General features: G+C 40.8%; 1 non-coding gene across 1 annotated transcript; it reads left to right on the top strand.

Moving 5' to 3' along the window:
* The first annotated feature begins 1786 nt into the window (after nt 1-1786).
* TRNAC-ACA (transfer RNA cysteine (anticodon ACA)) lies at nt 1787-1858 on the top strand. The gene has a single exon. It is a non-coding gene; the product is annotated as a tRNA-Cys (tRNA).
* Nucleotides 1859-22926: the final 21068 nt, after the last annotated feature.

The raw sequence follows: 22926 nt of genomic DNA, 5'->3' as shown, positions 1-22926 counted from the left end.
AGCATTTAGAAAAATAAATGAAAGGAAAGTGTTCCTTGTCGTGATTCCTCCTCTCACATTACTACCATTATTTTTTTAAGCAGCAAATACTGCTGCAGGCCGAAGTTTCTGAGTGTACAATTCACTTTGTTCAGTTAAAAGGGGAATTCAGTAAGACGATTGCAGGTATGGAGAGACTGGGTTGTGGGACTCAAGAAATAAAGAAAAGCCATTGTAACATGCAGTTGTCCTTGTCAATTCATTACTCTTTGTTTGAATTTCCTGTTGAAACAGTTCAGAGGCCAGTTTGGTTTGGTCAGGCTACTTGTGCTGTGGTGCATGGATTCTACATTTTACATCTAGTTAAATTGGTTAAGTTGAGAATCAGTTAACAATTGATGGTTGTTCCTCTTCATTTAATATTTATAAGTGTAAAGTTTGAAGATAAAAGGAAAACATGAGACTAAAAATGAAAGCAAAACCCATTTCTTGGAGAATCCTGTGAAACATACCAAGGAGTATGAACTTTATCCAGCAGGGGATAGAAGGCATGACTCGGATGTAATCGGAGCTGTGCTCCATGTGATCAGCTCTGCTTTATAGATGAATCGCTATGACGGTTCTATGGATTATGGGTTTTACTCATCAAAATGAAAGGGAAGAGCAATTAGAGGATTCTAGGTCCATTATTGTACTGATGGTTATTTGTTGAATGAAGGTTTTTAGTGATTAGATTGTGTGCAATAAACTTTCCTGACCAATATATATATAGTACATTTGTTGCCTTGGCTAGCTTTTACTCAATATATTCATATTGAGTAAATATGAATATTTGAGGCAAAAATATTATTGGATCATACTGTTACCATGTCTAAACTCATACAATTTGCTGCGCAACAGGCCAATAATTGAGAGAAGACTTACTGGGGCAAGGAATAATGACTTTACTTGGAAAGCCAGCTAACTGATAAGATGATGGTTTCATGCCCCAGAGAACCATCTTTCCTCAGAATTCATGCTTCTTTTATACTAAAAGGGGAGGGAGTAAAGTCAAACAATTCCTGGTTTCCATCAGCCTTCTGAGGGGATGTACTAATTTCTTTCTCCCTGTAGTCATTCACAGATGGGTCTGATGAGGATGTTTCCTTTGAGCCAAACAAAGATAGTTTAGCTTAATGCTCATTACCTGGGAAGCAGGGTTCCCAGTGGTGGGCCATTATTTATAATTTAAGCTTAGGGGCAACATCCTTTTAGTGATTAACCTGTAAAAGAATACAAAATGTTCTTCCCTATTTCATCCTGTGATTGTCTCTATGCCATGGCTGGATGCAACTCATGGAAATCTAAAAGCTCAGAGTGATGAAAAAAGAAAGTCCTCTTCCCTCTACATTTCCAAAACACAGGGTAGGCAAGGAACAAGGCAACTACAGTAATCACTCCTATTCAGACAGGAACAAAGGGAATCACATAGTAGTCATGGTCGCACAGCTACTCTGAAAACCCACTGGGCAGAAACTGTGAGGCCTATTATTCTGGGGATAGGGGATCTTCCTAGATTGGCTCTGCTGGTCCTGCGAGTCTCTCTCCAGTTCACTGTTTGCCAAGGCTTTGATTCCACCTCTGTGTGCTCTCCTGTTCCAAGGCATTTCATAACATCTGAGGGAGGCATGGAAGAAAGGGCTCTCCTTGCTGGCTGAGCTACATTCGTAGGCTGCCCCTTGTCCCAAGAAATTTGGGGGCCAGTGACTGTTTACATTCATCAGTCAGAGTCTTTTGGGCCAAGTTTTACAGTGCTTATTTTTGGGCTTCCCTGGTGGCTCAGATGGTAAAGCATCTGCCTACAATGCGGGAGACCCAGGTTCAATCCCTGGGTTGGGAAGATCCGCTGGAGAAGAAAATGGCAACCCACTCCAGTACTCTCGCCTGGAAAATTTCATGGACTGAGGAACCTGGTAGACTACAGTCCATGGGGCTGCAAAGAATCAGACACGACTGAGTGACTTCACTTCTTACAGTGCTTTTGGCACTATGACTTTCTCAAAAACATGTTTTAATAGATTTGACTTCAGTTACTACCACGTGCCAGTACGTCTATAGACTTACAGATATTTTGAGATTATTAGATTTCTGTGGGTTATGTCCTTAGTCTCTTTTCACTGAGCTATTTTCTTGGGAAAAAAAAAAAAAAAAAAAAAATCCTGGAGGGCATCTTAATCCCATCAGAGGTCTTAACAAAAGATGTGACAGTCTTGCCTTAGGCTGATCTTTCTCCCCAGCTCTTAATCTGACAATCACTTGAAGGCTGAAGAGGCTGGAGATGATAATCAGTTAGATCTTGAAACTTTGAAAGTCCAGGCATATTTGGATTCTCTCTTCTCCTTTTATCCCTTCTTGTAAAAAAGGCCAAATCTTTGCCAAGCTCATCTGTCTCATGATATTTATCAACTACACCTAGTAATATTCTGTCTTAACATCTCCTTGCCCAAACCTACAGATTCATTAGGTATATCATTTGCCTCTTGAGTCCCTTCAGATATCAGCTTTGTCAAATATTTGGCCATAAATAATACTTCCCTTTTGATCTAGTCAGAAATAACAGTTTCTCTGCTGCCTTCCACTCAGCTCCAAAGCCATGAGATGCAAATTTCAGGGTTTGGCTTTACCAGCGCACTTCATCTACATATCAATGACCGTGTTTATATGCTGTTGCTCCAATGATGCTATGAACCCAATACTCCCCAAACCTCAGTGGTTTACAATAATATGTATTGATCTCTTGCAAGCTGGCTGCAGTGGGTCCATGCTAGGCAGACCGCATGGTCAGTTGTACCACATGACTCTCCTTCAAGAGCTTCCTTTGATGGAGAAGCTCTAATATAAGTATGCTGAGGTCGTGCCAGAGTGAAGATGACAAGAGGGCTGACAGACACTTTCACTGGCCCCTAAAGATGCCACTGGAATGTGACCCTCCTTTACCTTCACTCCTATTCCATTGGCCAGTGCATATCACATGAACAAATCCATCACTAACAAGATGGGAGTGCACCCTCCCCCAAGGGCAGGTGGGTAAGGGAGAGTAGGTGTTACTCAGCTATAATCCCCTATAAAAGTCACTATGTCCCACTACAGTACAGGAAGTAGATGACTAACAAGTACCTACTTATAGCATAGAAAACTCTACTCAATGCTTTGTAATAACCCTCAAGGAAAAAGAATCTGAAAAATTATACATATATAGATATATTCAGATATATATTGAGGAAGAAAATATAGGAAGAAATTTATATCAATAGTAACTTATTAGTTACTGCTCACTAAACATCAGAAGGGCACTAAGCACAGTGGAGAGGAGCTACCCCACATCCAAGGTCAGGGGCAGAAGCCGGGAGGACCCCATGCCCAAAGGGCAGCAGCCAAGAGGAGTTACCCCACGTCTGAAGTCAGGGGCAGCGGCTGAGAGTGCCAGGCTGCGACGGCGCAGGAACGGCTGAGAGGAGCTACCCCGTGTTTGAGGTCAGGGGCGACGGTTGAGAGGAGCCACCCTGCATTCAAGGCCAGGGACAGCAGCAGGTAGGAGCCATCCCACGCCAGAGGCCAGGGGCGGTGGCTGGGAGGAGCAACCTCATGCCCGAGGCCAGGGCGGCAGCTGGGAGGAGCAAGGAGTGGTGGCTGCCTGGGCACAGGAAGGCCTAGAGAAGGCCTAGAGGAGCCATCCCATGTTGAAGGTCAGGAAGGGCCTGACCATCCAACCTTCCCATCCAAGGTAAGGAGCAATGGCTGCACATTGCTGGAGCAGCCGTAAAGAGATATCCCACGTCCAAGGTAAGACAAACCCAAGTAAGATGGTAGATGTTGCAAGAGAGCATCTTGCAACATGGTAGACACACTGAAACCATACTCACAGAAAACTAGTCAATCTGATCACACTAGGACCACAGCCTTGTCTAACTCAGTGAAACCAAGCCATGACCATGGGGCAACCCAAGATGGGTGGGTCATGGTGGAGAGGTCTGACAGAATGTGGTCCACTGGAGAAGGGAATGGCAAACCACTTCAGTATTCTTGCCTTGAGAACCCCATGAACAGTATGAAAAGGCAAAATGATAGGATACTGAAAGAGGAACTCCCCAAGTCAATAGGTACCCAACACGCTACTGGAGATCAGTGGAGAAATAACTCCAGGGAGAATGAAGGGATGGAGCCAAAGCAAAAACAACACCCAGCTGTGGATGTGACTGGTGATAGAAGCAAGGTCTGATGCTGTAAAGAGCAATATTGCATAAGAACCTGGAATGTCAGGTCCATGAATCAAGGCAAATTGAAAGTGGTCAAACAAGAGATGGCAAGAGAGAACGTCAACATTCTAGGAATCAGTGAACTAAAATGGACTGGAATGGGTGAATTTAACTCAGATGACCATTATATCTACTACTGTGGGCAGGAATCCCTCAGAAGAAATGGAGTAGCCATTATGGTCAACAAAAGAGTCTGAAATGCAGTACTTGGATGCAATCTCAAAAATGACAGAATGATCTCTGTTCGTTTCCAAGGCAAACCATTCAATATCACAGTAATCCAAGTCTATGCCCCAACCAGTAATGCTGAAGAAGCTGATGTTGAACGGTTTTAAGAAGACCTCCAAGATCTTTTAGAACTAATACCCAAAAAAGATGTCCTTTTCATTCTAGGGGAATGGAATGCAAAAGTAGGATGTCAAGAAACACCTGGAGTAACAGGCAAATTTGGCCTTGGAATGTGGAATGAAGCAGGGCAAAGACTAATAGAGTTCTGCCAAGAAAATGCACTGGTCATAGCAAACACCCTCTTCCAACAACACAAGAGAAGACTCTACAGATGGACAACACCGAAATCAGATTGATTGATTATATTCTTTGCAGCCAAAGATGGAGAAGCTCTATACAGTCAACAAAAACAAGACCAGGAGCTGACTGTGGCTCAGATCATGAACTCCTTATTACCAAATTCAGACTCAAATTGAAGAAAGTAGGGAAAACCGCTAGACCATTCAGGTATGACCTAAATCAAATCCCTTATGATTATAAAGCGGAAGTGAGAAATAGATTTAAGGGTCTAGATCTGATAGATAGAGTGATGAACTATGGAATGAGGTTTGTGACATTGTACAGGAGACAGGGATCAAGACCATCCCCATGGAAAGCAAATGCAAAAAAGCAAAATGGCTGTCTGGGGGAGGCCTTACAAATAGCTGTGAAAAGAAGAGAGGTGAAAAACAAAGGAGAAAAAGAAAGATATAAGCATCTGAATGCAGAGTTCCAAAGAAGAGCAAGAAGAGATAAGAAAGCCTTCTTCAGCAATCAATGCAAAGAAATAGAGGACAAGAACAGAAAGGGAGAGACTAGAGATCTCTTCAAGAAAACTAGAGATACCAAGGGAACACTTCATGCAAAGATGGGCTCGATAAAGGACAGAAATGGTATGGACCTAACAGAAGCAGAAGATATTAAGAACAGGTGGCAAGAATACACAGAAGAACTGTACAAAAAAGATCTTCACGACTGGATAATCATGATGGTGTGAACACTCATCTAGAGCCAGACATCCTGGAATGTGAAGTCAAGTGGGCCTTAGAAAGCATCACTATGAACAAAGTTAGTGGAGGTGATGGCATTCCAGTTGAGCTATTTCAAATTCTGAAAGATGATGCTGTGAAAGTGCTGCACTCAATATACCAGCAAATTTGGAAAACTCAGCAGTGGCCACAGGACTGGAAAAGGTCAGTTTTCATTCCCATCCCAAAGAAAGGCAATGCTAAAGAATGCTCAGACTACCACACAGTTGCACTCATCTCACATGCTAGTAAAGTAATGCTCAAAATTCTCCAAGCCAGGCTTCAGCAATACGTGAACCGTGAAATTCCTGATGTTCAAGCTGGTTTTAGAAAAGGCAGAGGAACCACAGATCAAATTGCCAACATCTGCTGGATCATGGAAAAAGCAATAGAGTTCCAGAAAAACATCTATTTCTGCTTTATTGACTATACCAAAGCCTTTGACTGTGTGGATTACAATAAACTGTGGAAAATTCTGAAAGAGATGGGAATACCAGACCACCTGACCTGCCTCTTGAGAAATCTGTATGCAGGTCAGGAAACAACAGTTAGAACTGGACATGGAACAACAGACTGCTTCCAAATAGGAAAAGGAGTATGTCAAGGCTGTATATTGTCACCCTGCTTATTTAACTTATATGCAGAGTACATCATGAGAAATGCTGGGCTGGAGGAAACACAAGCTGGAGTCAAGATTGCCAGGAGAAATATCAATAACCTCAGATATGCAGATGACGCCACCCTTATGGCAGAAAGTGAAGAGGAACTAAAAAGCCTCTTGATGAAAGTGAAAGAGGAGAGTGAAAAAGTTGGCTTAAAGCTCAACATTCAGAAAACGAAGATCATGGCACCTGGTCCCATCACTTCATGGTAAGTAGATGGGGAAAGAGTGTCAGACTTTATTTTCTTGGGCTCCAAAATCACTGCAGATGGTGATTGCAGCCATGAAATTAAAAGACGCTTACTCCTTGGAAGAAGAGTTATGACCAACCTAGATAGCATATTCAAAAGCAGAGACATTACTTTGCAGACTAAGGTCTGTCTAGTCAAGGCTATGGTTTTTCCAGTGGTCATGTATGGATGTGAGAGTTGGACTGTGAAGAAGGCTGAACACCGAAGTATTGATGCTTTTGAACTGTGGTGTTGGAGAAGACTCTTGAGAGTCCCTTGGACTGCAAGGAGATCCAACCAGTCCATTCTGAAGGAGATCAACCCTGGGATTTCTTTGGAAGGAATGATGCTGAAGCTGAAACTCCAGTACTTTGGCCACCTCATGTGAAGGGTTGACTGATTGGAAAAGACTCTGATGCTGGGAGGGATTGGGGGCAGGAGGAGAAGGGGACGACAGAGGATGAGATGGCTGGATGGCATCACGGACTCGATGGACGTGAGTCTGACTGAACTCCGGGAGTTGGTGATGGACAGGGAGGCCTGGCGTGCTGCGATTCATGGGGTCGCAAAGAGTCGGACACGACTGAGCGACTGAACTGAACTGAAACATCAGAAGAGATTGCAGGGCTGCACCAATATAGCAAGAGACATATCCTAAAGCTGATCCTAGTGTAAAAAGTATGTTTCTGTATATATATATATATATATATCTGAACCACTATGCTATACACCTGAAACTAACATGACAATGTAAATTAACTATACTTCAATTTAAAAATTAATTTAAAAAAGAATTGAGTATATATCAGGCCTGATATGTGTTGGGGTCTAAGTGGATCCATACAAATCAATATTTCCATGGATTTACAAATATTTTGCTTAGCAAAGAAATGGCAGTTGAAACTCAGCCCTTTATTTTCTTTTCCTCTGATAGTTCATATATATGTATGTGCAAAATAACAATGTTGTGGTGTATTCTTCAAGGTTATTTAGGAAACTCATAATTAAAGTAAAGTTTAGTTTGCTAGCTTAATGCTTATTCTTAATTGAATGAGATTAATTATCTTTCAAAGAGAAGGTTTAGAAAAGAATATTTGGTTTAAGTTATACATGTCCATAAATGTAGCCTGCCTGCTACAGAACAAAGATCATAAATTGAAACAGATTTTGAGAAATAATACTAATACTAAAACTTCAAAGAAATATTCAGGTTATTTCTGGTGTATCACCTAAGAGTACTCAAGAATCAATTTAACATGGGAGAAAGATGACTTTGTCATTAAAAATCAATCAAAACTAAACTTTCAAAGTTCAAAAAAGAAAACTATGTATTAAAATGAAAAATGGCTTTTAGCAGTCATTTTACTTTAAAATCTTAATAACTGCACTAAAATAAATATGATTTAATAAATGAGAGATAACATAGATATGTTGCCATGGAAAACGTCTCTGATCCTATAATGATAAAAACTTTTAGATTAAAAGACAAAAATTAAGAGCAGGAAGAAAATGACTCAGGGTTGAGGAAGAAAATACAGGAGGAAATTTATATTCACAGTAATTTATTAGTTACTGTTCACTAAACATCAGAAGAGGTTGCAGGGCTGCACCAATAAAGTAAGAAACACATCCTAAAGCTGATCCTATGTTCTCCAGCTCTTACGGTGTTGGAATATTGGTCAAGTCTCAAGCTTAGGACTGCAATACACAAACAGGGATCTGTGCCAACCTCTCAGCTGTAGTAGAAGGTCCAAATTAAATAAGCTTGAGATTCCTGCTCTAGAATACTATCCACCGAAGCGTGAGCTCTCTCTCACTTACTGTGCTTTTCCCTTATTTTCTTGACACAACCTCCTCCGTGTTCAACCTGCTGCATCCATCTGCCTCCAAAAGCCTGAGGAGCATTATGGCATGACTGCAAAGACAAAAGGAAAAGCAGCATGTGGCTCTGACAGTCAAAGTAACATTTTCTAGTCCTCAGTAAGGCCGTAGGCTTGTGACTTGGTTTTACTCATACCTAGAGGGAAGTGTATTTTCTAGATTTTTTCATTTCCTTCTATAATATGATCAAGACCTCTGATCTTATAATCTTATCATTTTCATCCTTTATTAAAGGAGATGCTAACAGTCCAGACCTGTTGTCCTAGTTCAACTTGACGTAGAGAGGGTAAGGTGGACTTGTTTAACCACTGTGAAGGCTTCTGACTTGCTGGAGTGGAGGGGCTTCCACAGTATCTGGGGAGGTTAGCCAGGACACTGTAGGCCAGAAAGGCTTTGATCTCACTTCCTTTGGGGACCTTCAGAAGAGAAGTCCCTGCATAGCTTATGGCATATGTGCCTTGGGATAGAAGAGACAGTTCATCCTGGGAAGGCAGTGGGAACAAGAGAGTATGCTTTGCCCTAGAAAGGCCACCTCAGCTCCTGGGTTGAGAAAGACACCTAGCTGAACAGCACAGAAGACAGTCTAGTGTGCTGGCTGATAAACATGGTGGGAGTCTGCGGAGTCAGTGAAACTGAACGGAAAGGATATGACGTCAAGGGCTGCTCCAAGGCCCCACTAGACAAGGGGCTGCACGGGAGTTGTTGCTAGACTCCAAGTGTCTGTGGCACCAGGAAAAGCTAAGGATTAGTCATCTCCTGTCAGCAAAGAGAAGAAATGGCTTCCCTTCGAACACTGGTTGAGACAAAAGGCACGTCACTATTTCATCAACCAGAATGAATACCTTCAGGGTGTTCAGTTAACCACACTGGCAAATGGCATCACTGCAGGTGAGTGAGTGAGTGAAAGTCACTCAGTCATGTCCGACTCTTTGCGACCCTATGGATTATACAGTCTTTAGAATTCTGCTGGCCAGAATACTGGAGCGGGCAGTCTCTCCCTTCTCCAGAGGATCTTCCCAACCCAGAGGTCAAATCCAGGTCTCCTATGTTGCAGGTGGATTCTTTACCAGCTGAGCTGCAGGGAAGCCCAAGAATACTGGAGTGGGTAGCCTATCTCTTCTCCAGAGGATCTTCCCAACCCAGGAATCAAACTGGGGTCTCCTGCAATGCAGGTGGATTCTTTACCAACTGAGCTACCAGGGAAGGTCACTGCAGGTGATCAGAAAGCTAGTAAAGAGTATCAGGAAGAGGAACTTCCCTGGTCATCCAGAGGCTAAGAATTTGCCTTGTAATGCAGGGGATGCAGGTTTGATCCCTGGTCAGGGAACTAAGATCTCCCATACTGAGGAACAACCAAGCCTGCATGCTCCAACTACTTGAGCCCACAAGCTACAGCTAGAGAGTCCAAGCACCACAATGATCCATCCTACATTTCATAACTAAGACCCAGCACAGTCAAATAAATAAACATTCATAGCCCAAGGAGGAACTGTCTGAAGACTTTACATTGTTAGACTGGAATACCTCACTTTTTAATCTATACTCTCCTGCTGGATGTGCTTCTGTGAGCCAAGTTCAGATCAGATGCATAGTGGAAGTGGAAGTGGAAGTGAAGTCGCTCAGTCGTGTCCAACTCTTTGTGACCCCATGGACTGTAGCCTACCAGGTTCCTCTGTCCATGGGATTCTCCAGGCAAGAGTACTAGAGTGGGTTGCCATTTCCTTCTCCAGGAGATCTTCCCAACCCAGGGATAGAACCCAGGTCTCCCACATTGCAGGCAGATGCTTTACCATCTGAGCCACCAGGGAAGACTCAGATGCATAGTAAACACATTTAAATCACCACTACCTTTCCCAGGTGGTGCTAGTGGTAAAGAACCTGCCTGCCAATGCAGGAGATGTAAGAGAGTCAGGTTTGATCCCTGGGTTGCCTCTCCTGGGAGGCCACTACCCACATGTCTGTCTGATCCTTTGTTCATTTTCCTCATCATTCCTGGCCCCAGATAATCACTGAGAGGCGAAAGCACATGCTAGGGCCTGACCGTAGCCTACAGGTGCATTCTGTTTCCATGCACTGTGTTATAAAGCCTTGAATTAATATATATAAATACAGAAGTTTCTTTCATAAAAACTCAAATTTCTGAATTTCTTCAGAAAGTTTACAGAAACGGTAACAAATGGCAGGACCTACTAGGACCTGTCCCTTAAAAATATGGAAAAATCCTTCCATGGTGACAAAGTGATTGTTACCACTATGATTTCTTTTAAGTAATTATGAATTAATTTTTTCTATTAATTTTTTTAGCATATAGCTCAGGACACTCGTTTTCATCATTTGCCCGGGCTTCTTACACCTTCTTGAAATTATGTGTGTTAGTCGCTCAGTCGTGCCTGACTCTTTGCAACCCCATGGACTGCAATCCACCAGGTTCCTCTGTCCATGAGATTTTCCAGGCAAGGATACTGGAATGGGTTGCCATTTCCTTCTCCAGGGGATCTTCCCAACCCAGGGATCGAACCCGGGTCTCCTGCACTTCAGGCAAATTCTTTACCGACTGAGGTACAAGGGAATCTTTAAAGCACATGGAGAAAACAAGGGCTCTTGGACCTACAGGAATAACTGACTCTTATTTCAGATTTTTTATTCTTATTTTTAGACACATTTCCTAAGGATATAATATTTTATTTCATGCATTTGTTCTCAGGCTTGTGTAATTAACTCACGTTCACTTTCTAAGATATGGCCACTTGAACTTCATTATATTATAGGGCTAGTGTTTGGAATTTCAGGTGCTTAAGTTAATGATTGCACCCTGTTAGGCTGTAATACTGTATTCAATAAATGCAGGGTTACCAAAATGTGAGAGGATTTAAAAATCTAAAAAAAATTAATCTTTGAGTGACAGGGTTGCAGTCCCAATTTGGAAATATCTGAAACTAGAATAAGCTCTACTCCAAGAACTAAGTCATCAGAACCTTCTCTGCCCCAATAATCTCTCTCTCTCCCCCTCTTCATCCCTCTTTCCCATTTCCCTCCTTCCCTCTCTTCTTCTTTTATTCTCCCTCCACCTCCCTCCATCTCTCTTCCTGTACCTTTCGCATAAGAGATTCATTCTCTCTCTCTTTCTCTTTTTTAAGAATGATTCCCTCCATAAACTGGGAAACCAAATTCAGCATGAATTCCCTTAAAGCTTGCAAAGCTAAAACTCCATGTAATTTCCAAAGAAGGGGAATGACTGGATGAATGTAGATGAGCTGTGGACTTCCAAAGTTGATTGCAGCCACATCATAAGGTCTTTGCAAATATCCTAGTTTCTTCCAAAGATATGAAGAAGATGGAGACTTGTGAGCTGCCAAAAGAATTGTAAAGTGCTAGGCAGAAAATAGCAGGCCAGTCCATGACAGTGGACCAAAACAGTGACATAACTTTTAACTGAACAGATCAGTTAAACGGATCATTGTATATATTGCATATGTTTGTAGTTAGATAAATGTGTACTAAAATTTCAGTTTTTCTTGCTTATAAGTGACTTAAACTTCCCATAGATAGAAGAGTCTGGCGAGCTACATTCCATGGGGTCACAAAAGAATCAGATATGACTGGAGACTAAACAATAATAAAGCTTCCCATATAAGCTTCACTTATAAAATGAGACGAGAATACCTTACTCCATAGAATTTTAAGTGAGTTGTTGGATTGAAATATTACATACAGCCACTATGGAGAACAGAATAGAGGTTCCTTAAAAAACTAAAAATAGAATTACTGTATGCTACTGGGCATATATCCAGAGAAAATGATAATTCAAAAATACATATGCACTCTGATGTTCGCTGTGGCACTATTACAATATATATAGTACAATACATATAGTTCTAGCTAGCACATGGAAGCAACCTAAATGTCTATAGACTGATGAATTGATAAAGAAAATACGGTACATATATACAATGGAATATTACTCAGCCATATAAAAGAAGGAAATTGGGTCACTGGTAGAGACATGGGTGGACCTACAGCCTATCATACAGAGTGAAAAAAGTCAGAGAAAAACAAATATATATTAACACATATATGTGTAATTTAGCTAAATGGTATAGATGAACCTATCTGCAGGGCAGGAAGAGAGACACAAATGTAGAGAATGGGTGTGTGGATATGGTGGGGGCGGTGGGAGAAGGGCTGGGGTGAACTGGGAGACTGGGTTAACATATATACACTACCATGTTTAAAACAATAACTAGTGGGTACCTGCTATAAAATTCAGAAAGCTCAGCTTGGAGCTCTGTGATGACCTAGATGGGTGGAGCTGGGGGATGACCTAGATGGGTGGAGCTTGGAGAGAGACCAAGAAGGAGGGGATATATGAATACATAGAGCTGATTCACTTCATTGTGCAGCAGAAACTAACACAACATTGTAAAGCATCTATGTTCCAATAAATCAAAATGAATTGTAAGGATTCTAGCATGATGTTAGTGTCTGATTAATGTCAATTCCTCTTCTTGTTATCAAAAATTAGTACCTAATAAGGTTTTGAAATTATGAAATGTTGCCATCTAAAAGTGGTCTTTATGGTTATATTTTTCTCTGACTGTTCAATTTACTGACATTCAAATCATTTGAATGAGAGTATTTGAAATTAAATGGAATTACTCAAAGACCTATTACTTCTGTGTGATAGAGTGGGTCACTGGAGTACAGTACTTATTCAGATGAATTCTGATGGATGCCTACAAAGTGCCAGGTACCATCCTAAGACTCTGAGATCTACCAGTGGGAAAAGATAGCCAAAAATCTCTGCCTTGGGGAAATTATTCTAGTTAGTGGGGGAGGGGAGCAAAAATTAACCGGTGATCCAAGGAGTAAAAGAAATTATATAGTATGACAGAAAATGATAAGGATCATGGAGAATATTTACCTTATCATGGAAGGCAAACAGGGAGTGCAGTAGTTGGGGTCAGGGTAATTCTCAAATATGGTGGTCAGCGTAGACCTCAGAGAAGAATGACATTTAAGCAGAGATTTAAAGGATGTGAAGGAGTTATACCTGCAGTTATCTGGGGAGCGGGTATTCCAATCTGAGGGAACAACCAGTGTAAATGTTCTAACAGAAGATTGCCAGTATTTTGTAGGAACAGCAAGGGTGCCCACATAGCTGTAGAGAAACGCATGCAGGAGACGAGAGAAAATATGGTGAAAGATATAAATGGTATACACTAGTCTGAAGATTTTAATTTCCTTTCCGAATGATGTAGGGAAACTATTGCAAACATTTTGAGAAGTGATATAATCTGAGTTATAGTCTTAAAAGACAAAGCTGGCAACTTGTAGATCAGATAAGAGATAATGGTTGTTTGGACCAGGTGTCTCCAATGAAGGTGGAAATTAATTAACTTATTCTCAGCATATTTGGATAACCTACAATATAGAACCTACAATATTTTCTGATAATTTGGATGTGGGATGCAAAAAATATATATAGATGTCTCTGATACCATACCAAAGGTTTTTGTCCTAAGTAATTATTGGATGAAGTGAAGAGAAAGTCACTCAGTCATCTGACTTTGTGACCCCCTGTACTGTAGACCATCAGGCGCCTCTGTCCATGGGATTTCCCACTCAAGAACACTGGAGTGGGTTGCCATTTACTTCTCCAGGGCATCTTCCCAACCCAGGGATTGAACCTACATCTCCCACATTGCAGGTAGATTCTTTACCATCTGAGACACAGGGAAACCCATTAACTAATGCATAAACTGTGGATAATACCCATTATCCATTAATAGATAATAGTCTGTCCATTAATATACTGTGAAAAGATAATTTTGTGGGCGCGAACTCAAAGGATCTGTTTTGGATGTAAGTTTGAGATGTCTACTTTCAAGTGCAAATGAATGGATAAGTAAAGGAAACAGGTGAATATAGTCTGGAGTTTGGGAGAAGAGTCTTGACTGGGGACATAAATTTAGGGTTATCCTACTAATAGATGATATTTAAATTCTTGAGACAGTATGATCACAAAACAATTTGAGTGTGGGAAATAAAGAGGACAAGGGAAATCCTTGAGATATAACAAAGCTAAGAGCTAGGGAAAAGAGGAGAAACTAGCAAGGAAAATAAGAAATGGTCAGTGAGGGAGGCATAAAAACAGGAGTATGGGGCCCTCAAACCCAAGTGAAGAGATTTTAACAAGGAGGAAGACATTGGGACTGTGTTGAGTGCTACTGACAAGTCAAGTAACGGGGGAAATAGAAATTGATCACTAAATTTAGGAGCATCCAGTTAAGACACCTTGCTAAGAGTACTGCTGGAGCAGGGGCAAAACTTGAGAGTATGTTTAACCCCGAATGAGAAGACAGGAATTGCAGGGAACCAGTTCAGACAACTTAGTGGAGCTTTGCTGCATAAGGAAGAATTATGACTATAGATGGTATAAAGAAGCATATTTTTGTATGCTGAATGCAACTCAGTAGAGCAGCAGTTCCCAGATGCTTTGGCACCAGGGACCAGTTTCATGGGAGACAGTTTTTTCCATGGGCTGGAGGTGGTGGTGTGGTTTCGGGATGATTCAAGTGCATTACATTTATTGTGCACTTTATTTCTCCACTTTGGATCATCAGGCATTAGATCCCAGAGGTTGGGGACCCCTGCAAGAGAGAGAAAACTTGATGTATACAGAAGAAATGGGGTGATCTTTGGAGTCTTGACCTTTGATAGGCAAGAAACGGTTGATTAGCTCATGGGCTGGAATTGTCCTTAGATGTTTAGAGGGGAGTATGAATACCTGATCTACATATCCAGGATAAATGGCTACCTACTGCTTGATAAGAGTCTATAAAACTTCTTTGATTTTTTCTATTTATTTTCAGGGAAAGATTAAGTGATAATGCCAGTCAAGAGTGAGTATAAGAAGTCATTCATGAGAAGAACTAGAAAGAGCACAGAACAACCAGGGAAGTTTGTAGTTATAGGTTTAAAATGGTAATAGTTGTGAGTTTTCTCCAGCCATGTTCAGTGCATGGGATAAGGTTCAGAGGAGGTGGAGGTTTGCCACGACCCAGACAACTCTAAAAAATTTTCTGTGGTTGCTGTAACAAATCACTACAGACTGGGTGGCTTAAAACAATACAAATTTATTTTCTCTTGTAGTTCTAGAGGTCAGAAGTCTGAAATCAAGGTGTCAGCACAGGTAAACTCTCTCCAAAGGCTTTAAGGGGAAATATATATATATATATAAATATATTTTTTTGCCTCTTTCAGCTTATGGTTGCTGTTGACATTTCTTGACTTGTGGCCTCATCACTCCAATATCTGTTCCCCTTGGACACATTTCCTCCTTCTCTTCTCTCTGACTTGTGGCCACAGCACTAGAATTGCTGTCTCTGTCTTCATATCACTTTCTCTGCATGCCTACTGTGTGTCATTTATAAGGAAATTTGTCACTGGATTTAGAGTCCACATTAATAATAATTCAGAATGATCTCAAGATCTTTGACATAACTACATTTGCAAAGACCCCTCTCTTTTTCTCTAAATAAGTTCTTGGAATTAGAACAGGGGCATATCATTTTGGATGCTACCATTCAGCCATAATGAGTAGCAAGAAATTAAGAGTGGATATAATTGCTCCCTTGATTGTGTATTTTAAACTACATGAGGAGGAAAAGAGGACTTCACAAGGGATTACTTGTGGAAAAGATGTTGGGATCAAAGAACTTGGCATTTATGTGAGGCTGAAAGACTGTCAGATCATAGTGGTAGAAAAAATGTCATGGAATTATTGAAGTGGTACAACGACATACATGAAATTTTGACATGTGTTTATTAAAGACAGATGAATAAGATAATTCTATATAGCATAAATTAAAACTCCCCAAAGTGGCACAGTAGTAAAGATTCTCTATGTCAGTGCAGGAGATGTAGGTGACTCAGATTCGATCCCTGGGTCAGGAAGATCCCCTGGAGTAGGAAATGGCAACCCACTCCAGTAAGCTTGCTTGGAAAATTCTGTGGACAGAAGAGCCTGGTGGGCTGCCATCCATGAGGTCGCAAAGAGTCGGACACAACTGAGCATTCACGCACATGCAAATATAAAGTTGTGATTTTTCTCTCCCTAGTATTTCATTCCAGCTGTCACAGAAGCTCCACTTCCTTTGATTGTTGCCATAGCTGTACATCTTAGCAAGTGTGGCTATGGGAAGCTGAGGGCTTTGGCTTTAGAAGCTTGGAGGCATAAGTTAGATAGGTTCTGTGTTTAAAAATATAACTAGAGACGTTTCTACCTCTCTCTCAACAGTTTATCTCATGAACTTGTCCTTTAGGCAGTGACAGTTACTGTTTGGGTGGTGCCCCAAAAGAATGTGTTTTCTCAGATTCTTTGTATTTTCCCCTCTGCTGTACCATTAGAAAGGCCCACTGCATTCTCCGTATGATCTTTAATGACTGCATGAAGGATTATTGTTTAACATCTCAGCTCTTTTCTTTCTTCTTTCCTTCTCCCCTTCTTCTTCAAACTGTTCTCCCCAAAAGGCTGAGGTCAGATTAAATTTGTCAAGTGTTTGTGCAAGTGTTTCCATCTCTGTTATTCTCATGCTATAACTAAAAGTCAATCCGAAAAGAAATTAACCCAGAATATTCATTGGAAGGCCTGCTGCTAAAGCTGAAGGCCCAGTACTTTGGCCACCTGATGAGAAGAGCTGACTCACTGAAAAGACCCTGATGCTGGGAAAGATTGAAAGCAAAAGAGAAGAGGGTGACAGAGGATGAGATGGTTATAGAGCATCATCAACTCAATGGACATGGTTTTAAGCAAGCTCTGGGAGATGGCGAAGGACAGGGAAATTTGGCCTGCTGCCAGTCCGTGGGGTCACAAAAAGTGGGATGTGACTGAGCAACTGAACAACAGCAACAACAAATGTATGAAATGAGTTTGAAATTCACACCCTCATTTTAATCCTCAATGTAATGGAGTCAAACCTGCACTTACTGACCAAACAAACATTAATGGAGCACTCACTATGTGCTCTGAGAATACCAATACCACCAAAACACAGATTCTACCTTCAAACACTGTCTAGTGCAGGGCTCAGAGCCATGAGTCAAATCCGGCTCACTGCTGGTTCCCATACAGCCTCCACACGAAGGAAGCTTTTCACATTTTTTGAGGGGTTGTAAAAAACAGAAGAATATGTGATAGAGACCACCTATGACTCAAAAAAAAAAAAAAAAAAAAAAAAACCACTTAAAATATTGACTCTCTTGTCCTTTCCTGAAAAAGTGTGCTGACCCCTAGTTTGGTGAGAAAATATATGGGGATCATAATATCAGCCTCACAAATTGTTGGATTTTGTTGCAGATTATGTGCTAATTTTAGCATAAATCTCTTTTCTTCTAATAAGAGATTATCTTTTGGCAACAAATCCTACCCTGATCTCAGATTAGGAGGTCTGAGTGGGCCTGACCTAGTACTCTTAATTTAGGTTTGGGTACTAAGGACTAGTTAGTTCTGCTTTTGAATGTCTCTGATCACAGGAAATTATGCACATAACCCAAGTAGGTTCAGTAAGATCCAACCATGAAATTTTGCTATAATTATTGGGAAAGAAAAACTCTGTTTCTTCTGGAATTATTAAATGAATGATAATGAAAAACTTGAGCTTTTTTTCAGGGTAATTGCTTCTAAGAGGTCTTATATGAGAAACAGACTAACTCTGAGGAATAAAGAGATAAAAATGAAGGAGACATCAAGTATTGAAGTTATGGTTTGAGCCCTGGATTCAATTGTACCAGGGGCTAATGTTTATTTTGAGATGGGTGTTTTGTTTCGTTTTGTGCGGTCATACAATTATTACTTTTATTAAAAGTGGTTAAGCTAAGTTTCTGTTACGGTAACATAAGGTATTCCTACTAATATCAAATTAAATGAGAAAATGAATGTTAAATAATTTATACATAATAAGTGTTTATGAAATCCTCTTCTTTAAAATTAGCACCTCATATGCTATAAGAAATATAAAATATCTACATTTAGAAGGTATTTTAAAGTTTCATTCAATGCAACTCCCTTGATTTACTGAATCAGAGGCTGTAGAACCACAGAAAATTTAAAAGAAATTAAAAAAGAAACAAACCCTCAAAACGGAAAAATCACATGTAGCATGCTACTTCCTAATTGAAGTGTATTTAATTTTGTATGGTAATGGTTATGATCAGCAGCTAATACATTTGTGGCAGTCAAAAAAGGCTTCTCCAAAGAGAGAGTAGCTTAGCTGGTTTGGAAGGAAGAGCATCTTTGCTCAATTAAACAAAATTAGGATGAATACTGGAGTGGGTTGCCATTTCCTCCTCTGGGGGATCTTCCCAAGCAGAGGGATAGCACCTCTGTCTCCTACATCTCCTGCATTGGCAGGCAGATTTTTTTTTTTTTTTACCACTGCGCCACCTGGGAAGCCACAGGATAAGTCCTAGAGAAAGTCCATTATTCTCCTCAGAGAACACACCTGAAAGGTCTGAACATGAAAGAAAACACACAACTTGCTGAGACGTGCAAAGTTAAATATAGGGGACATTCAGTAGTGAAGCATAATCAGAAGGGATGAGGTTGTGGCGATAACCAGGGCCAGGTCAGGACAGTCTTCATATGCCATTGTAAAGAGTGTGGACCAAGCAGAACTGCAAGTTCTCCATTTACATTCTGGAGAGAAAGCAACAGTGCAGCAGTTCAGCTTTGGTTCTATTAATCCAGGAGAACAATGTGAGAGTCTAAGGCAGTGGTCCTCAATCTTTTTGTCTTCAGGGACCAGTTTCAGCCAAGACAGTTTTTCAACAGATGTTGGGGCAGGGAAGGTTTTGGGATGATTCAAGCCCATGCTATTTATTATGCCACCACTGATCTGCGAGGAGGTGGCACTTAGGCAGTGACGAGAGTGATGGCTAGTGGCTGTAAATCCAGATGAAGCTCTGCTTGCTCATCTGCTGCTCACCTCCTGCTCTTCAGCCTGCTTCTTATCCAGCCAAGGACTGGGCCTAGTGTCCATGGCCTGGGGTTGGGGACCCCTGGTCTAAGGTGTGATTGATCTGGGGATGAGAAGGTATAGAAAGAACGGGAGTCCAGACAGAGATATTGAGGATGGGAGAGAGACTTAAAGGCTATACAACAGAGAAGCTCTTGTGACTGCTTCCATGTAGGACGTGAAACAGGATGTATGGAGTTGCTGAATGGGTGGAGCTCTGGGCTGCTAGAGGCAGGGATGCTAGTTATACTCTTTGATCACAGAAAATAATGAAAAGGAGCCTGGAATAATTGGTATTCACTTGGTTGTGTTGTGAAGAGTGGGCATTGGAGAAACATGAGTTTCTCATGGGCACTGGAGAACATGATGAATTCTACTTTTGACATTTTGAGTTTGAGGTGCTCATGGTCATTAAATAGTGTTGCCTATTAAATAGTAAGGTCTGGGGTACAGAAGGGAGATTTTGGTTGGAGATACAGAGTTTTAAAAAAAAACCATCATGTTGATGGGAGTGGAAAACATGTGATAGAATAAGGCTTTTTAAGAAGAGATCATTGCTTTTCTTGATTTATTCTGATCTTTCTCTTTATAAAATTAAATATAGTGAACAAAATATTTAGTTTAAGTATAGGATATAGCAATGAATTCTGAACAAGTCATCATTATAGTTCACATCTACATACCTTAGTACTGGGAATTCTAGAATGCCTTACAGCAATTCTAGATATTATAGCAAATTTTTTTCATAGAGATTTTGAATCCTGTAAACTTAACAACAAAACTATCCTCTTCTTGAAGAATGAGGAGAGTGTGGCATTATGGGTAGAATTTCAGACGGGTTCAGTAGAAATTATGTGCTACTCTTGCTTCTAATTGGCTGTGCTACTCTGAGAAAGCTGCCTGTTGTCAGTGGAACCCTTCTCCCCGTATACAAAATAAGGCAGTTAAAGCAAATGTTCCATAGGCATCCTGTCTGCTCAAACATTGTATAAGTCTATGTATTTATGGATCAATGAGTAATTTGCCTTTCTGTAATTTCATTCTTGTGACACTCTTGACATTAAGAGATGGAAAGCAGATATGATGAGCTCAGAGTTTGTGCTTTAAAAGCAAACTAGAGTTATGCAGAAATCACCAATACTTCTAGAACGAAAATTAATCAAGCTGCAATCTGTGGTTGTTTATCATTTCAATACTTACTGCTGAATTACCCTTATTCGCCTTCTTAGCTTGAGTAGCCAGGGTTAGCATGGCTAGAGGAATCAGAGCCCCCAGTTACTTCACAATCCCTTGTGGCCAATGGCTCAACACAAAAGTTTGGTTTTAAGACTATAGGTTTAGTGAGCCAGCCTAGATATTTCATGTTTTGAAAAGACTCTGATGCTGGGAAAGATTGAGGACAGGAGGAGAAGGAAGCAACAGAGAATGAGATGGTTGGATGGCATCACCAACATGAGTTTGAGCAAACTCCAGGAGATAGTGAAGGACAGGGAAGCCAGGTGTGCTGAAGTCCATAGGGCCACAAAGAGTCAGACACGACTTAGTGACTGAACAAGTCCATTGATGCCATCCTTATAAATTACTCACAATATTTAAAGTGGTATGTATTTGTGTCTTTTGGAGGCAGGTTTTTCAATTTGGCCAAAACATTTCACATTCAAGTACACAAGTTTTCCAATAACTAGATAATTGGGCATATAAAACCAAAGTAATTCAATTATAAAATGTATTTTAATCATGGAAAACTGACAACATAGTGGATACAACTTGTTTAAGTGAATTATCAAATAAAGAATTATCAAATAAAGAATGATTGACTTTTTAGAAGTCACAGAACCTGAAAAATATAAAACATTATAGATTAAAATGTGTCATTCTCTTGTGATTTGGAAAGTAGGCAAGCCAATTTTTCTCGAATATGTCTAATCTTCTTCCTAGTAAAGTAAAATAACAAATTTTAAGAAAAACATATATGCTAACTCTCAAAAGACAGATAAACATAACTCATAGATATCCTATATAGAGAGCTGTTTTTTTCTGGGTCTTGATAGAACCACAACTTTAGTAAATAAAGGCCACAAAGCAGGTATCCTGTGTATTGATTTTAGTGGGGCATTTGATGTAGTGTTTAATGAAATCTTATTCCCTAAATAATGAGCAATCTGATGTGTTGAAAGTGGTTGAAGGAACATGAACAAAAGGTGGTATGAAACGCCTGTCTGTAGCTAACTGCTAAGTCGCTTCAGTCGTGTCCGATTCTGTGCAGCCCCAGAGATGGCAGCCCACCAGGCTCCCTCGTCCCTGGGATTCTCCAGGCAAGAACACTGGAGTGGGTTGCCATTTCCTTCCCCAATGCATAAAAGTGAAAAGTGAAAGTGAAGTCGCTCAGTTGTGTCCGACTCTTAGCGACCCCATGTACTGCAGCCTACCAGGCTCCTCTGTCCATGATTTTCCAGGCAAGAGTGCTGGAATAGGGTGACATTGCCTTCTCCGGTCTGTCTGTAGAGTAAACTACAATTTCAAAAGGCTTACTGTGAGGCCCTGTAAGGAAACCAATGAGAACGGAAGAACAGATTCTGGAAAACCTTCCAGAAAGCAAGTGAATGTTTGGCTTATTAGCATATTGTTTGGTCTTACTAGAATGAAATAAAAAAGTATTCTGATTCAGTATTTTTTCTTTAACCTTTGTATTAATATTCCTTTGCCTGTGTTATAATTCAGACTGAAATGTGAGCTTGCATAGCAAACTTATGGTTACCAAAGGGGAAAGGGGACAGGGGAAAAATAAATTTTGAGGTTAGCATTAGTAGATACATACTGTTGCTGCTGTTCAGTCACGAAGTCATGTCAGGCTCTTTGTGACCTCCTGGACTGCAATGTGCCAGGCTTTCCTGTCTTCCACTTTCTTGTCTTCAAACTCATGTCTGTTGAGTCAGTGATACTCTATAACCTTCTCATCCTCTGCTGACCCCTTCTCCTTTTGCCATCAATCTTTCCCAGCATCAGAGTCCTTTCCATTGAGTCAGCTCTTCACATCATGTGGCCAAAGTATTGGAGCTTCAACTTCAGCATCAGTCTTTCCAATGAATATTCAGAGTGGATTTCCTTTAGGATTGACTGGTTTGATCTTCTTGCTGTCCAAGAGTCTTCTCCAGCATCACAATCTGAAAACATCAATTCTTTGGCACTCAGCTTTCTTTATGATCCAGCTCTCAAACCCATACATGACTACTGGAAAAACCATGGCTTTGACTAGATGGACCTTTGTTGGCAAGGTGATGCCTCTGCTTTTTAATATTCTGTCTAGGTTTGTCATAGGTAAATACTGTGCTGTGCTATGCTCAGTCGTGTCTGACTCTTTGTGACCCCATAGACTGTAGCCCACCAGGCTTCTCTGTCCATGGGATTCTCCAGGCAAGAATACTGGAGTGGGTTGCCATGTTCTCCTCCAGGGGATCTTCCCAACCCAGAGATGGAACCCAGGTCTCCTGCATTGCAGGTAGATTCTTTACTAGCTGAGCTACTGGGGAAGCCTGTTAGGTACATACTACTATATATAAAATAGATAAA

Source organism: Budorcas taxicolor, chromosome 12, assembly GCF_023091745.1.
Source record: "Budorcas taxicolor isolate Tak-1 chromosome 12, Takin1.1, whole genome shotgun sequence".
Taxonomy (NCBI): Eukaryota; Metazoa; Chordata; class Mammalia; order Artiodactyla; family Bovidae; genus Budorcas; species Budorcas taxicolor.
This window is presented reverse-complemented; position numbering and strand designations above follow the sequence as displayed.